At 38.9% G+C, this 17269-nt stretch overlaps 1 long non-coding RNA gene across 2 annotated transcripts in view; it reads right to left on the bottom strand.

Annotated features, from left to right (window-relative positions):
- Positions 1 to 2558: 2558 nt before the first annotated feature.
- LOC137154204 (uncharacterized) overlaps positions 2559 to 17269 on the bottom strand; it is a 132022-nt gene continuing 117311 nt past the window's right edge. The window contains exons 4-6 of one of the 2 annotated variants that reach the window (XR_010920147.1): positions 10715 to 10853; positions 7775 to 7858; positions 2559 to 2674 (exon numbers count right to left, since the gene is read on the bottom strand). This is a non-coding gene — a long non-coding RNA (uncharacterized lncRNA). Of the gene's footprint in view, positions 2675 to 7774; positions 7859 to 9183; positions 9314 to 10714; positions 10854 to 17269 lie in introns of those variants that run through there. The other variant, XR_010920148.1, reaches the window with a different exon arrangement.

Raw genomic sequence — 17269 nt, 5'->3', positions numbered from 1 at the left:
GACAAGGATTTCTTTTTCTGAAACAATCTCAAAAAGAGACAAGAAGAAAACATATTGCATGAATGTGCTTTTTAAAATAATTAAAAAAAAAAAAAAAAGATATATTCTACTGTTAAGTTCTCTCTTTTTTAGAAAATTATTTTTGTCTCTTAAAGAATATCTGCTCTACCAGAGTCGCTGGTTGTTAAGAAAAAAAACAAGAAAAGCAATAAAATCTCAGTACTAGCCTACGCTCTTTGTTAAATGTAAAAACATCATCATTCTAACAGTGTCCCCATGGCTGAAAAACATGCCCTTTTCCTTGTAAACTGCTGTAGTGTAGATGAAAAATGCCAGTAAGAATTACCACGTTTGCCATGCGATTGCCATGAGATTTGCCATGCGATTGGATGGGTTTCTGCAGTTAGATTCAGTGAAACTATGGAAAATATTGTTAGTAACAACTCTAATGTTATAAAAAATCTCCAAGTGACAGATTTCTAGATTAAAAGGAAATATTAAAAATCCCTTTCAATATTTAAAGCTTACTTAACTAGTAGCACTTTACTTGACACTGACTCCTGTCATTTTCTTTCATTCTTCTTTTGATCCATGCAAAGAAGTTACACAATTGCAAATATCTTACCGTGTCACCTTCTCATATGTCTGTGAGATGAAAGAATATTATCTCAAGATGAACGATAAGCCCTGTACCAAAACTATGGATAACATCAGATGATAAGTAAAAGCAAGAAGGAGGCTGTATTAGGCATGTTTTCTTAAATTTTTTAAAACATTGGTTAAGAAAAAAAATGTTATTCTAATATGACATTTAAGGCTACTAATTAATGTTAAGCTTTTGTGATGGGTTAGCTGAGATATCTGTCAATGTACAGGCATCATTCAAGGTGCTTTTATTTGCATGATTGTGAAGTGCAAACCATCAATATTGTTTCACCTCTGATTCTAATTGTGCAAAGAGTGTCAGAAGGCTTATTAACATAAAATAAAATTAGCCCTGGTCTGTTTTATTTTAAATTGATTCTTTTTTTTTTTTTTTTTTTTGAGGGAACTCAGTTCCTTTCCCATACTTGCTATGTAGTACATCTTTTTTTCTCAGAGTTAATTCTCCAAGTCTGGTCTGTCAGCCAGTATAAACAACATTTGATGAATGAGACTCAAGGTGTTTAGTCACCTGAAGCAGCTGTTTGAAGTAACTCTACACACAGCCTGAGGCCTGTGTTTTCACAGCTGTGGGAACTCTTCAAAAGCTTTCCCTCTTGGCCTAGCTCTTTGCTGTGGCATTCGACTCTTAGCGCAAAATCTGGACAATTTCAAAAGGGCAGAATGAAACTAGAGACAGTAATTTTTGATGATTTTGAGCCAAAAACAGTCTAAAATAAATAAATGAAGTACATTTGAAAGTGCTTTACCTAGGTGGGCTATATATCTGAGAATTGTTCACTCTTCATGTGCCCATGAACTCAAAAAGGGAGATGTATGGGTAAAATACTACTCTCTGTTTACATGGAAGTATTTTTATTTTCTTCTCTGATTTGGCTACATTCATATTCAATGTGTATGGGGTTGGAAATACACATACCTGGAATAAACTTCATGAGTTTTTAGAAATTTGAAAGCTTTCCAAGCTTGTAAATAGACCTACAATGATTAGTGAACTGGACTCCCTATTGGTCAATTTAGGAGAACTGGCCTCACAAAGGTCAAGTAATTTCTTCTCTTGGCCTGGTAGTCTCTGCGTCATGACATGCCTCAGTGTGTTCATTATAGTAGCCAACATGGTGATGAGACTGAAAAAAAAATAGATCCGGCCTTTGAGCTGGCAGGGCAAGTATAGTTTTGAAAATGTGGGACCCAATCAAGCATCTGGGCTGAAATATTATATTAGGAGTGAGATCATACATCTGAATATGGGATTTTATTTGGGGGTGGGTAGATTGGAAGCATAAAGAATGATGATGAATTAGTTGGATAAGTGAGAGGGAGGAAGGGCCAGGTTCTGCCACCCTCTACTCACATTGTGTAATTCCTCCCTCCTCCAGAAGCCCTGCTGATTGCAAATGGGACTGTTAGGTACTAATCATCATGAGTAAGGATGGCTGAGTCTGGTCCAAAGAGATTAGTGTCATTGAAAATGAAAGCAGTGGGGGATCAAAGTGAACCCCAGGAATGGATTTCAGTGGATGGATTTGACCCAGTGGCCTTCTATTAGGGATGTATTTGGCCCAATGAATAACGCTTTCCCCCAAAAAGTCTCAAATATACCATGAAGAGAAAATAAACATAAAAAAAAAATTCCAACTTTTAAATGCTTTAAAACAAAAGCATCAGCAAGATTAACAAAGATGGGTGAGGACAAATGCAGGGATAAACTAGGCCTGAGACAAGGCAGTAGAAATGCCCATTTTCTCTGTTTTTGTAATTCCACGCTCCCATTATCCTTGTACCTATTCCCTAACCTTTTGTTTCTTTCCTTCTCTTTCCTTTTCCCCGCCTCTCACAAACACTCTCATTTGAAACAGAAAGAGCTTAATTTACTCATATTCTTGAGCTATGGTACTATACACATTCACCTTTATTAATGTTTTTTTTTACATAGTTTTGTATTCATCATATACTCGGGTCCTATATTTTCAGCTGATTGTAGCCATTTTTCACACAGTTAATGCTCAGGCTGTAGGAGGAAGAAATTGGTGAATTATGGCAAATAATACTATTTAAAATAATTATTTATTATCAATATAAACAATATAGTTAGATGAGATGTGGAATAGTGTTCTCCATTTTTCATTTCTGTGATAATGCTTGTAATGTTTAGGGGCATATTTTGAAGGCACACTAGCACGTATACTGTGGGTGGTACTGGAAGGCAAGCAGTTTTCTACAAGAAAGGAGGGATGGTGGGGTGATTATGGAAGTAGCCTGGCCCACAGGAGACCTAAGTTCAGGTCTCTGCTCTACCAAAAGCTCCCTGTCAGACTGTGGGCAAGTCACTAAATCTTTCTGTTTTAGTTCTCCATCTGTAAACTGGGGATAATAGTTTCCCTACTGCACAGGGGTGTTACGAAGATAAATACACTACAGATTGTGAAGTGCTCAGATACTATGGTAACAAGGACTATATGAATACTTTAAGTTAGGTGTACATTTATGGTGGCATGTAGTATACAGACACCGCATGCCCAGCTAGCACATAGGTATAAATAGCAATGTAGACAGTGACACATGGCAGAGTCGGGTGCCCTACATGTTTGAACTCCAGGGTATGTACCATACATGGCTCGCTACATGGCCAAGCAGTGCCTCCCATGTCTCCACTGCTATTTTTAGCAGTGCAGGTCCCATTGCCTCTCCGCTACTGGAACCTTTCACTGCCATGTGTAACTACACATCTAAGTGACAAGTGTGTACGCAGCTGCTTTCCACTGCACTTGTAGTGCCTGTATTCTACACACTGCCATAAGTGTAGACATAGCTTAAGATAGATAAACAGGGTGGGGCCACAAATGTATGCATCTCAAAGGTGGCGTATGAAATGTCTAGGCTCTGGGAGGAACACAAATTTTGGGCACATGCACTGTACCAACATTTTGTAAAGGGGCTTCCATGTGCTAAGTTATGTACCGCCTGCTGTGACTTCATCTTTATGATTTACCTCCCTTCCCACTAGGTTCTGACAGGCCAAAAGCAGCCAACACAACACAGGGCTGGTCTTTGCTCTGCTCAGTTTTCTTACTCAGTATGGTCAAACACATCTTGCAGTAGCCACAGTATCACTGGGCTGATCTTCTCACTGCAGGAATATTGTTTAAATAGGAAGACTGGTCACAAGGCATTTTAACTGAGTCAGACTTTGCTAATTAATATTTGCAAACTGCACAAACAACACCAAGAGAGAAAAACAACCCACCCCCATGTACACACCAATATATAAAACAACAGGCTAGTGTGTGCACACACACACATACACTGATCTATTGTCTTCTGTTCCATCAAAAGAAACAAAAGAAGGGGGGAAAGATATTAGAAAATTAACAACTTTAAGGAAACAAACTATTTGTATGTTGTTGTGTCCTGGGGTTGGAAAATTAATCCAAGAATGGCCAGAGTAACATATCCCTGAAGAGGGGACTTTGAGACAAAATAGAGAAAAAATGAGTTAATATTAACGTTGCAGGTAAACTTAGAATATCAATGTGCTATGTGCCTTGAATGAATAAGAACTCTAATTTACCCAACTATGCACTTCAAACACCATTCATATCCCTCACCCATGGAGATCCCTGGGAGACAGCAAATGGAGCTGCCTTCTGGTTTGGTCCTACCAAAAACTCTTCCTAAATCATCCTACACCCTGCTCCCCATCCTACTCTCATATTAGACACAATATGTCTAGACCACTACCAGTCCATTTTGCACACACATACACATTCCTTGGCATACACATCTTCTGCACACCACCAGTAGCCCTATTTGAAAATCCTATTCATGTCTCAGGAGGAACAGGCATATTAGGACTTGCACATGCAAAAGGCTTTTAAAAATGTATACACCAGCCCTGCACTGAGCTTGCAATGGGTGGACCCCTGTAGCCAGAGAGAACTCCATTGACTTCAGTGGGACTGGGTGCAGATACTGGGGGCTACTTGTCAGGAGTTCAGTGCAGTCCTTAAGAATCAAAACATAGCCAATCAGCATAGCAGTACAGGGGTGCACCTTCTATCCCTGTGCCAGCTCCCCATTATAGGTAGCAGTGTGGGAGAGGAAGCAGACTTCCTAAAGCTGCTAAATCTGTCCCTCTTGAAAAAGCTTGTGGAAAAAGGGCCAAATCCTAGCTCTGTCCCCCTGAACACACCTAATGGAATTGCTGCATTGACACTTCAGGTTACATGTATTGGGAAGGTCTATATTCCCTTCCCAGAGTTGTGAGGAGATCAAGGGGGACACTATGATAGTCTGAACTGCCCAGAGGAACGATGTTGTTGTGGTGTCCATGGGGCAGTGTGGGAGGGAGACTGACTCAGGCTATTATGATCTAACCCTGAACTAGTAAGTACTAGGTTTTGTTGTTGTTTTAAACTGGCACAGGCCTTCAAGAGTTCAGAATTTCAGGAGAACTTCAACATTCAGGGCAAGATGACATTTTTATTAGCTTATCAAAAATGACTTCTTCTTTTGTTTCAGGTTAGTTGCAGAGCCTTTGATTTGGAATATGTTTAAAGAGGAATAGAATTATAAGGGGATCTTTTTTGGTGGAAGCTAAGGATTTTATAAAAGCTGAAAACAGCAAAATTCTACACCCTGCATGAACACTAATGCAAACATTACCTGGCATTCAGACAAGAGTTTTATGAGTTCTTTCTCACCATAAACAGCAGCTTTTTATTACTCAATTTAATTAAAACTTGTTCTAGCGACCACCTATGCAATCTGACTAGTTTTGGTTCCATTTACTCTTAGAGTGCTAAATGCTTCTTAACCTCTCCAGGTTTTCCCTCTGGATCATTTTGATATAGGTTTTAACCAGTTTAATATATATATGGAAAAATGCAAAAACTACTTAAGATCATCTTTTAATAATCAGAAAAAATATGTGTGCATATAATAATTTACCTTAATTGATCAGCATTAGAAACTGTTGGGTTTATGTTCCTAAGCAGTGGAAGTTATGCATATAGATGTTGCCTTTTAAAAATCTTGTATCAATTGTACTACTTACAAGTGATCAGATAGAAAACAAAAAAAACCAACCAACCAAACAAAAAAACACACTAGGGATCCAGTCCTGCAAACATGCACTTGAATAACTTTATGTATGGAACTAACCCTATTCAACTCAATGGAATAAAGTTGCATGCATAAAGTTACCTACCTACAGCATTGATCCTGCAAAAAGTTACACACGTGTTTAACTTTATGCATGTGAGTAGACTCATTGAGTTCAGTGAGACTATACAGCTGAGTAAGATGTGTGCCCAAATGTTTGCAGCACAAGGGCCTAAAAAGGTAAGGGGGCATATAGACCCCTATTTAATTTAAATTTTATTTGCTTTCTTCAGCTTTCAACATTTCTATGTGCTAATGATTACTATCTCCATCTTCATGAAATGCACCAGCATACACTCACTGTTGATACCACACCCATCACAGATCAATCAAGGTAATATCAAACTTATTTTACCTATTTATAAAATGCATAGTATTCAATAAGAACAAACCTTGCTGGTTTAGAATGGACTATTCACTATTGTGCATCTCTCATTTCTTTCAGTGACACACTTTCCACTGTTCAGTAAAATGCCCATTGTCACCATTATCATTCATCTGGATATCAGAGTGGGGAGTGTCTCTGTGCTTTATATTCATCTGTGAATATAGTGTACCCAAATATTTCACTTCCATGCCATGTCTGAGAAATCAATATTAGAGCTGATGGATATACAGTCACAAATATGAATCAAATCACAGCACAAAATTGGACACGTGCTGTAAATTAAACTTGTGAATAGGCATTTAGTTGTGTGGTTTCTGAGTTGCAATCATAGTTCTGGAACATGCTTGGAATTAAAACATTTGCTTTCCAAAAGGTTGAATAGTTTGGTTCTCCTAATCATGTTTCCATTGAAGTCAAAAGCAAAACTCCCAACAACTTCTGTGGAAGCAACTTTGGGGCCTTTGTTTTTAAGGGCAGACCCTTGATGAAAACCTTTCCCATTTGGCGTCCCCTCCCAATTAATAGTATCTGTCAATTGTTTGATCTCTTTCTTCTTTTGTAAATTAAAAGAGAGTTGAACTATTGAAAATGGAGGTTACAAATGTCATAATTTGGGATAGAGTTGCATTCAGTTTTTTAACATTTAGAAAAAGTATAAAGGGTCAAATTGAAATTGTTAGGCATACTGGCCAGGTGATTTTCTTATTTAAACAATTAATTAGTATCTAAGTTTCCAGTAATTTATTTCTATTCCAATTTACATATCTCACTTCTTTCGTTTTTTTGCTTTCACATTTTAAAACTGTAATGCAGCTAACATCTATTTAAAGTAACCTCCTCTCCCCAGTGATTGATGTTAGATACAACAATTACAATGCCAATGCTGGGGATAATTCTTTGCAGATGTTGTCAAATTACAGGTTAAATGAGGAAAAAAGTTTCTTTCTTCCGGCCACCCACTCTACTTCCCTTGAAATAGGTGCATAGTACTGTATATCCTGTGCTGTAGGTGCTGTAATTCCCCATTCAGTCACTCATCTGGTTTAAATGACTTCCATTTGCCATTTCAAAGGATGACAGAATGTTATGTTCAGATTGTTTTGCAGGTACCAAAAATGCAGTAACTCTGCTTTGTGTTTTAGCTGGCAAAGAGAAGTGAGCTGGATCTGGCAAGGTTATGCTGAGTTTCCCCTTTTATATAAATAACATTTGCCACTGAGAACCAAAAAATGGAGGTTAGCTTATTTTAACCCTTTGTAAACTTCTCCATTCTTTAAAGATATAACAGATTCTTTGCCTTAACACTGTAAGCATGAAATGGGATATACTACTGTTGATTGGGGCCAGACTGAGCTTGGGTCCCGCCTGGCTATGCAGAGGACGTACAAGAAACCTCCCCATTCCCAAATCCTTGTGGCAAGAGCCAAACACAACCACATTCCCTCCGTGCACCCCAAAAGGAATAAGGAAAGAGGCGAGGAGATGACAAAACCATGGCTTCACCCTCTTCTGTATGGGCCTGCAGATTAGGCCAAATGCAATGAGAGGAGTGAGTTGTACCTTTCTGAATGATGGTAGTAGAACCTGGAGTTGCTGTTTAAGGCATTGTCTGTGTCAGAAGTATAAGTCTTCCCTGAGTTTCTCCTGCAAAGGAATGAAGTGGCCTCTTACTCAAGGTTTTGTATTACGCATGTTCTAACCCACAGCAATAAACCCAAAGGCATTTCAATGGCATTTTTCTCTGTAAATTTTTAGGTATGATTGCAAAACTTTATTTCCACTGTAAAGGAAGAGCAGAAATGATTCACACTTCTAACTAAAGGAAAGGAAGACGAGTATATTTAGAGATTAGGACAGAGGCCAGGGAATCAGGGCATTTGTATTTCATTCCTAGCCTTGGCACTGGCTTGCTGTGTGGCCTCAGACAAGCCACTTAACCTCTCTGTGGCTCAGTTTCCCCATCTGTAAAACATGTATACAACACTCGTCTCCTTCAGAAAGGTGTTGTGAGGTTTAATACATTAAACCAGATTCTGATAGATCTTTATGCAAATTCACAGTGGGAGTGGAAGGAGTAAGTAGTCCCACACTAACCACTGCACAGTCTTCATAAAGACCAAGCAGATTTCTAGTCCTGCCACAAAACAGGATGCAGGTATACAGAGGAAAGATGGTCCAGTAGGTAGGGCACTAGCCTAATCATTGAGTGCAATTCCCTGCTCTACCACAGACTCCTTGTGTAACATTGGGTAAGTCATTTAGTCTCTCTGACCTCAGTCTCACATCTGTAAAATGGGAATAATACTACCTGGTTATCTCAAAGGAGTGTTGTAAGATTGTGAGATATTATGGTGATGGGACCATATATGTACCTAAAAAAGATAGATACAGTGTTTCCCGAAGGGGGCAGGGAGAAGTGGGGAACAGGTGGAACTATGTGGAGTTGATCAGCCACAGGGTAGGGGGCGTAAGTTGCACCTCAGGAAAGGCTGATTCAATGTATTCACTCCTCCAGTGAAGCACGGAGCTCCCTGAAGTATTCATGGCCTGTGGAGTGCTGCACTGTCCCTCACAGTGGCCTTCACAATTTGCGCAATTGAGCTATGAGAGTCTGTAGAGATTAATTTTTTTCAGGAGCCAAGAATTTCAAAGACTAACTCTGATTTTCTCCTTCATCACATTCCTTTATTTATAAATCCCATTCCTGTCTGATCTCATGCTTTCCTGCTTTGTGATAAACTCCTCCCCGACATCTTCACAATGTGTGCGATGTTAATATTGCCTGTTCTCTGATTCTGGCATTCCTCCCCACTTTTGCCCCATTTCCTTCCCTCCCTTTCATAAGTCAACGCCCATACTTTATTCCTCCTGGCCAGGCAGACATGCAGCTGCCTTGTGTTTTGACATTAGCGCCACCCAATGGATCAGTCAAATTTATTTTTAACTGCATGCGTTTAATAATTTTCAGAACTGGACTCAAGGATTGTTTTAAATATTAAGAACAAGAGCATGTGATTGGTATGCTGATTTCCCAAGTCTTGGTTCTTAAGAAGAAAGTGTAGTTTGCTGATGAAGACTTGTGGTTTTTCTGTTTGTTGTCTGGAAAAGAGCATGTGGAGGTGGGGTGTCAATGGGCAGACCAGGAGCAAAAAAAAAAAAAAATACAGATTTATTTCTATGTCTTGAAGATGCACATTCCCTAATTGCTTTATTCACTACAAAGAGTGCTGTGTCCCAAAGGTAATAGGATCAGAGATCCTGATCTCTTTAAAGCATGGGCTCAAGAACCATAGGACATTTGACCTATATGCAGTGATTATGGAACACTTAAGCGAAGCTGTGTCTACTGGAAATGAAAGGATTTTGGTTTGCCCCAAAATGGAGCCAAACAAACTTCATATGCAAAACGATTTAAAACTCTCCAACAACAGGGCTGCCCAGCTAAACAGACATTTCTGTAAAAGGATAAATAGCTTCCTGCCAGCCTCTTTCACTCTGTTGTGCTTTGCTATACACTTTTGCCACATTAAATCATTTTAAAACCAAGCAGTTTGCTTTCTTGGTAAAGAGGGCAGACAGTGTTGTGAAACTGGAAGGATGTTTGATCTATGACAGTCACAGAGTAGAATGCATATGTCTCAGCTCAGAATTTATTCACAAATCGTATCATCTTTCCTGCTCACAAAAAAATCAAAGAATTTATTCATTACTCAAAAATGTTTCGACTAATATGTTCTTTAATAATGTACTTTATAAATTGAGCATGGCTGTTCAAAATTCAATTGTGACCACATGGCACTATATCTGTACACTGCTTTAGATGATTTTGCAGATACTAGTGACACAAATGCTTGCTTGTGAATTTGAGATTGGATTCTGTGATTGCTCCTGTGCATAGAGGACTTTGAAGTTACCATACTGCCAACATTTTTGTCGAACAAGCTCAAAAGTTCACAGAAAGCAAGCACAAAATGGGCACAAACATGTCATCCAGTTCTAGAAAGCCAATTGCTGAAATGGTAAAAAAGAAATCAAATTGTTTTATTATATTTATATTCCAAGTTCACACACAAATATCACAACATATATATTGCATGTGTTATATACATGCATAGTGTGCTTAAGCTCTACACTGTAGAGTCTACAATATGTATGTGTAGCTGTTTGTATAAGGGATGTATTTTACAATATTTTTATTAGCAAGTACCCCATATTGACTTTCACTAGCAATAATTTAGAAGCTACAACTGTATAAATATCTAGTACTCTTCGTGTTCAGTGTAACAAGGCAACAATGTCACAGTAATAGTACAGCAATACAAGAAGTCTTTGTTTAGTTAAAGTCATTTGCTTATTCAAATTTATGGCAAGATTTATATTACTATCTACAAATAGATATCAATAGTTAAAGAGATTTTTATAGCTTTTTGACATTCAATATATTATACAGGTTTAAAACACTCTGGAAAATGGATGAACTATCTAAGCTGAATAACTTACCACTTGTAAAAATGCATCTCAAAGTATAGAGGACACAGATTTAATACTTAGTCTTGCTTGTGTGAGCACGTGGTAAAATGTAGACAGGTTTTTCATATTTTAATGTTGACAGAACAATACAGTCTCCACAGAGCCAAAGCTAAATGAAAAAATGACAGACATATCGTATTAGGGAAGATAATTTAAGTAATACTTATTTTTAATGCTTCACTTAAGCCATACTATTTTATTTCTCCAAAGACAATACAGAACTCTTCCCTTCCCCTTGCTGGTTTCTATTGCTGCTTACACTGCACAGATTATTATACAAAATTAAAATTAAAATAAGAGTTTGAGTTGTTTCAAGTTTCTAACATATCTACCCGAAACCCAATCTGACAGCTCCTGTTTTATGCTGTGCTTTCTTATTTACAAACATAATTCCATTTGCTTGGTAGCAGTTTAGATAAAAGCTTTAAACTAAAGATCCTATATACAAACCTCCCTTAAAAGAGCGAGTGTGATGAAAACCTGGAGAATCTACAGCTTTGATTAATACAAATAATAGAAAATTTCCTAAATAACTTCTGCTCTTGGTAAGTTTCCAAGCAAGTAATTCACAAAATATGACTTTCTTCATTGGAAAGGTTATAAAAATTTGTTTGTTGGAGGTAGGGAAGGAAATGTAATTAAAGGCTAAATTCAGTCTCACATTTCAATTTAACTAAAAGAATATGTATGATTTGGACAAAAGTCACCTAGGCATTTCCTTTTTTTTTTTTTTTTTTTTTTTAGGCAATGCACATTGTCAGATTGTCAGCAAATCAAATTATGCAATAGCAGAACTACATGTGGGAGAGCTGACTATGCCAGGTAACCTTAAATAGAAACTCTGCAGCAGTTAACTATGTTGCAACACTAGGCTTTGCTGGTAAGAGTTATCAAAAGTTCCCCTTTGTAGCATTTCTATAAAAAATAAAAAGGGAAGAGGTGAAATGAAAACATAAAACTTGTTGGAGGAGGGGTGTTTATAAAAGTTCCCTTTACAGTTGGAAATGCTTACAAAGGCATATATAAAATAAAGCAACTCTAGTTATTTTTAACTGCATATGGTCTACATAAAACAAAAACTATAGATCATAGAAGCTATAATGAAGGCAAGTTAAAGATCACAGCAATTGGAATACTTTAGCCAGCCTTGAATCTGGAATGTCTCCAGTTGCTAGTCTAACATTCAAATGTCCACTGAATTTCTGGCTCAGTGGTCTTCAAGCGGAACATTAAATCTGCAAACCTGATAGGTTAATATGTGAAGGTTTGTTTATAATAGTTATAATAGCTATTTTAAGATTCAGTGTGTGAATCTTAAGTCTGATTCAGATCTCAGATGTATGACATTCAGGCCTCACATCTGTTCAAACCTGCTGTATTTGCACAGACATGTACGGTAGCTGATTTGATAAGAAACATTGGGATGGTATGTGCAGCATCTACCATATTTTAGATCAAAGCCAAGTCCTAGATCTTCACTGATGTTTACAGTTCATTACTGTGTATACATTTTTGGGTACAGTCAAAGTACTGGGCTCTGCAGCCAAGTATTTGAATGAAAGAACACTTTGTCCCCCAAAGCAGATATTATTGTCAATAAACATGTGTGAAAGCCCGAAGTATGCTCCTTAGCTGTTCTAAAAGTGGAAAGGATGACTGTGTGGCTAAAGTACAGGCCTAAGCACCCCAAGTCCTCAGTTTGAATCTCAGCTCTGCCACAGCTGTACTTTGTTGCTCTTTGGCAAGAAATTTAGGGCTTCATTCTGCCACCCAGATTTCAACAAGACTCTGTAAAACTAATGTACTACACAATGTAAAAATGGCAGACTCAGGCCCTAAGTGACGAGCCAAAGGACACAGAGAAAGTCTGTGAACAAATAAAACTGGTGTGAACAAATGAATCTAAGATCTGAACCGTGCCCAGATATTTTCAAAAACATTTATAATTTTTAACTGTTAAATCCATTTTAAATTTGTGTTTTCTACTTAAAACAAATGTGCTTATTACAATAACTAAAAAAGAGATCTCAAATCCACCTCTGCAGGAATCTCCTATTTGCAGAAATATCCTCTGTATTGTATGTATCTCATAGTTCTGGAATGATAAGCTTTTAAGCTTTTTGCAAATGGATTATAAACATTTTTAGAACTAAATCCTCCAAACAGTTGCCTCTGTTGAAGCATCTTGGGTTTTTACTACCCCTTAGATGCTTTAACCTTAAGCTTTACTGTGAGTTGTATAAAATAAAATTATGGATCTGTACTCATTTTCTCAGTTATTTTCCTCCAAGTATTCCCTTCAGTCTGATCTCTAAGTAAAAGACTAAAAATATGTTTGTATAGAAATTGTAAGCAATAACGACCTTGGCTTTAGCTTTGGCCTACCACTTCCCAAGTGGAATGAAAGAAGAACTATAACTAAGGTGAGCCGAAGGGCATCAGTGCATTCTGAGAATATTTTTCAATAAAGTTAAGTTTTGCTGGAGCCAAACATAAGAAGAAATGACAGATATATACTGTACTGCTTCCCGACTCTCAACATGTGAAATATTGACATTGCTCTGGGTAGCTGAAAGCTTACAGTGAACATATGTGGATATATTCTCCGTTTCTTGCTGAAGAGAGTTACACATATCACTCTAGTTTTATTTTTGCTCCCCCCACCCCTTTGCATGGGAGTCATATAACAGCCCCCTCCCCCACAACTCCTGCCTGTCCAGGCTGACCGAGGGGAACAGGCAGCTGACCCTGGCTGGTTCCATCCTTGGAGGAGCCTACAACAGTGCAGCTCCTTGCCCTCTCTCCCCCCCTGCCCAGAACTTCTCTGTCCCATGGGGTCTGGAGGATTTGAAATATGCAGGACTGCAGCCAGCCAGAAATCCAGGGAAGGTCAGCAGTGGGGAAACCCCTGGGATCAGGAAGTAGACGAGGGGAGTATCAGCAGGCTGCTACCAGGACAGTGTGGGACTGGGCTGGATGGGTCTGTGTTCTCCCTCCTGCCCCCATTCTTCCCCACCAACAGCTAGGGACTCTGTGTGTGTCCTCCCTGTTTGTGTCCTGGACACCAGTCCAGCCACAGTCTCACGCCTCACCTCATGCCCCCTGATAACCTCTTCATGCCCCCCAAAGGGGCATGCCCCACAGTTTGAAAACCTATGTGTTAATGGAAGATATGTATATAAATGACTGTGCATCAAGGTGAGACTCTACCCCACAGAACTGATTTGTTGTTTTAGAAATTACAATGAGTAACATGTTTCTTACACTGCAGCTCATTAGAATTTTATAGAGGAATTAATTAAGGTGGTGAATATAGTCATATTCATTCTTATGACTATGAATACTGGAACAGCTAATATTGACATTAGTAAAGCTGTATTATTAACCTGTTAGAGACTGCACATATATGTACAGTTTGGTCCGACACCTTACTCATGTTGAGTACTACTTCACTGTGCAAGTAGTCTGATTTCAGTTCGATGACTAATAAAGCAAAGCACTGGTAAACATGAATAAGAGTGGCAAGACTGTACCCTCATTTTCCTACCAGTCCAAAAGGTCAGGATCCTAAGGGATAAGAGGGAAGAATACATGGTCACAAAATTATACATGTCATAGTACATAGGTGAGAATAACCTCCTTAACCATATATCTCATATACCGTATGTAGAATCTTTTATCCCATATAATCCTAAAGCATTTTGCAAACTATCAACCTGCTCTTTAAATGCTTACTTCAGCAACATCCCCTTAATGTCCAGACGAATTTTGTGAGAGCAAAGGTTATATGGTTGGGTCCTATTTGCATATAGGAATTAATTCTTTACTGGAAAACAGACATTCCTACGGTGGACAGCAACAGCAAGGCAGACAACAGCTTTGTACAACATGAGTCAGAGGAGGGGGAAATTTGACAAAAGACACCAGTACAAACTTCCCTTTTTACAAAAACGTAATGAGATATTTAATGTCTGTGCAGAGCAGACAGGATCTTGGTTTCAAAGATCTGATCCATCAAACTCCCACACAGTGGATTGCATGGAATTCATTTTATTCACCCTGGAAAGATGAAGTGAAGTGCTGAGTCACTCTTGCATGGATTTGGACCTGTGGTTCCCAAGAGGCTAGACACTTCGAGCCTCACTCTATGAAAAGCCTTCCCCTCTCATAAGCAGAGATTCTCAAAGTCACAGTCACAGCTACCAGGTAGAGCATTGCAAAACTGACAAAACTCAGTGGTTTCTGTGATCTGAGGGGAAGAAGTTCAAATAAGGGAAGGAATACTTAACTCACTCCTTCCCCTGCTTCCTGTCACCGGCCCAACTACTTATTCTTTTCACAACCCCCAACCACCAGTACTCCAACCCCCTCCATCATCCACAACCGAACCACGAGCATCAACCATAACCCACCACACCTTGCAACCATCACCCAGCTCCTTCACCAATATCCTCAGTCAGGGTTTTGAGGAAAAATGGGACTACCCTGAAAAAAGGATGTTTCCCACATCCCCTTATGGACAGTCTTGAAGACCGAGTCCAGACAACAGTGGCTCTATCCTTGCACTACACAACAGTTGCCAAAGGTTTCCATTAGCATAGCAGTAATAGCTTGCAGCATAGCATTGCTACTTGCAGCATAGCATTAGTATAGCAGTATTAGCTTGCAGTAACAGACTGCCAGAACAGGCCAAAGAACATGTGGCTGAATAGATCCTAATCATATGTAGAGGAAGGGGGAAGGTTTACAATCCCATCAGTTTAAGTCCTCTTGGTCTAACAGCCCTCCACACATTGTGGAATTCACATCTTCTTAGGTTACTTGCCCCTATGGTGATATAGGAGTTATGCATGAATAATTGTATACAGCACACTAGGTAGCTGGAACAGCATGGCTATCATCACATAGAAGTACTTTTCACGGCCCCCACTAAATAAGAAAGTGCATGAAGTCATCAAAACCATTAGAAACCAATGTTTGGGTAGGGAGGAACCAACCTGACCATCTATTCTGCCTTCTGAAAAGATATATACAATTATCCCTACAGGGTAAAAATTCTAAACTTTCTGGACCTGGGACCCAAACCAACTGTGCTAGATTGCATGCAGGAAGACTACCATTAGCTAAGGCAGTAGGGAAGAATGTGTGACACAGCCAACAGCATGATGGAGCAAGTTGTGCAACATCAGTGCACCAACAGAGGTTGTCAGCACTCTGTGCACCAGGAATCAACACTCCCTACACCAAATCCTTGGGAACAGACCTGGCACCCATGGAAATAATTGTCCTCTCCATCCAGTATTGATATGCACCATGTCATAATCCCAGCATGTCTACAGTTTCAAACATTTCAACTGAACTGCTGCAGTGGAGCTATTTGCTTTGCCCATTGATGAAATGAGACTGCATCCCTCTTTTGCTGCTCTGTGTGATCTCACTGACCCCTTCCATTAATTTGGTGGGCACTAGATCTACATAAAGTCAGTTATTCCAGGTCCAAAGACTGGAATAACTGCTGGCCTCCAGTGCTCCCAGTAAACATTCCTTTTCACTGGTACTGAATGTGGAAGAGTGGTCTGTCAAACTGGTCAGTCTTCCACATCTCCACATCCTTTTCACTCATTACATGGCCACATACAGCATGTAGGGACTGCTCATCTCCATACTGAATTGGACCATTTGTTGTACATTAAAACTCATCACATTTTGAAAGCTACAAAACTAATACCACAAAAATCCACGTGACTGTATGGAGATGTGAACCAATTTGGTTATAATAGGAAGCAACTCAAGCTTTCAACTGAGACGTGAACACATTTTTTTCTGACATTCAAAACCAATTAGGTTCATTTTTTGCCACTGTTTCTCAGCCTGTGTGTGCCTCCGCACTTACATGTTGAGCAAAGTGCTAAGCCAGAAAGAGAAAATGTACCCTTTGCAATTTTCCAGCCCAAATCTGTGTCTCCATGCAGTTCAGAGAGTTTAAATAATGGTCATATAAGCATTCACATATTTGGGTGTTTCTCTGAACCAAACCTGGCCTTCAGGACTATATGAAAGTTGTGCAGTATTTATATGATCTGACTGCCACTACCGTGCTCCAAAAAAAGCAATGCAGTTCAGAGGTACACCTTCTGCTCAGTCCTTAATTCAATCATTTTTTCTTGGGTATCATGAGGTGTCTACAAATGATGGATGATCATATTGCATAATCTGCAATATCAAAGCAAGGAAGAGTAAACAAGCCAAACCTTAACTCTGAATTTCATTGTTTCTGTTTCTTTTTTCTCAAAATCTTATCATGTGAACACAGATTAGGGTTGTTTTTTTTTTTTTTTTTTTTTTTTGTTAGTTTGTTTTTTGTTTAATAAGACTAATAATGGCTCAGTAGTCAGGAAAATGACTCATGTGGAAATAGTCCAGCTCTCCTAGTTTGGTTCTAGTCAGGTCAGTATGAATCAGATGACCCTTATCTTACTTTAAAACTGTGAATACGCCCCTGTCTCCCCAACCCAGCCAATTTGT

Source organism: Emydura macquarii, unplaced genomic scaffold (assembly GCF_026122565.2).
Source record: "Emydura macquarii macquarii isolate MOO-44397 ecotype Brisbane River unplaced genomic scaffold, CSIRO-AGI_Emac_v2 contig_1253, whole genome shotgun sequence".
Classification (NCBI taxonomy): Eukaryota; Metazoa; Chordata; order Testudines; family Chelidae; genus Emydura; species Emydura macquarii.
The sequence above is the reverse complement of the archived record's forward strand: the minus strand, read 5'-3'. Positions and strand labels throughout refer to the sequence as shown.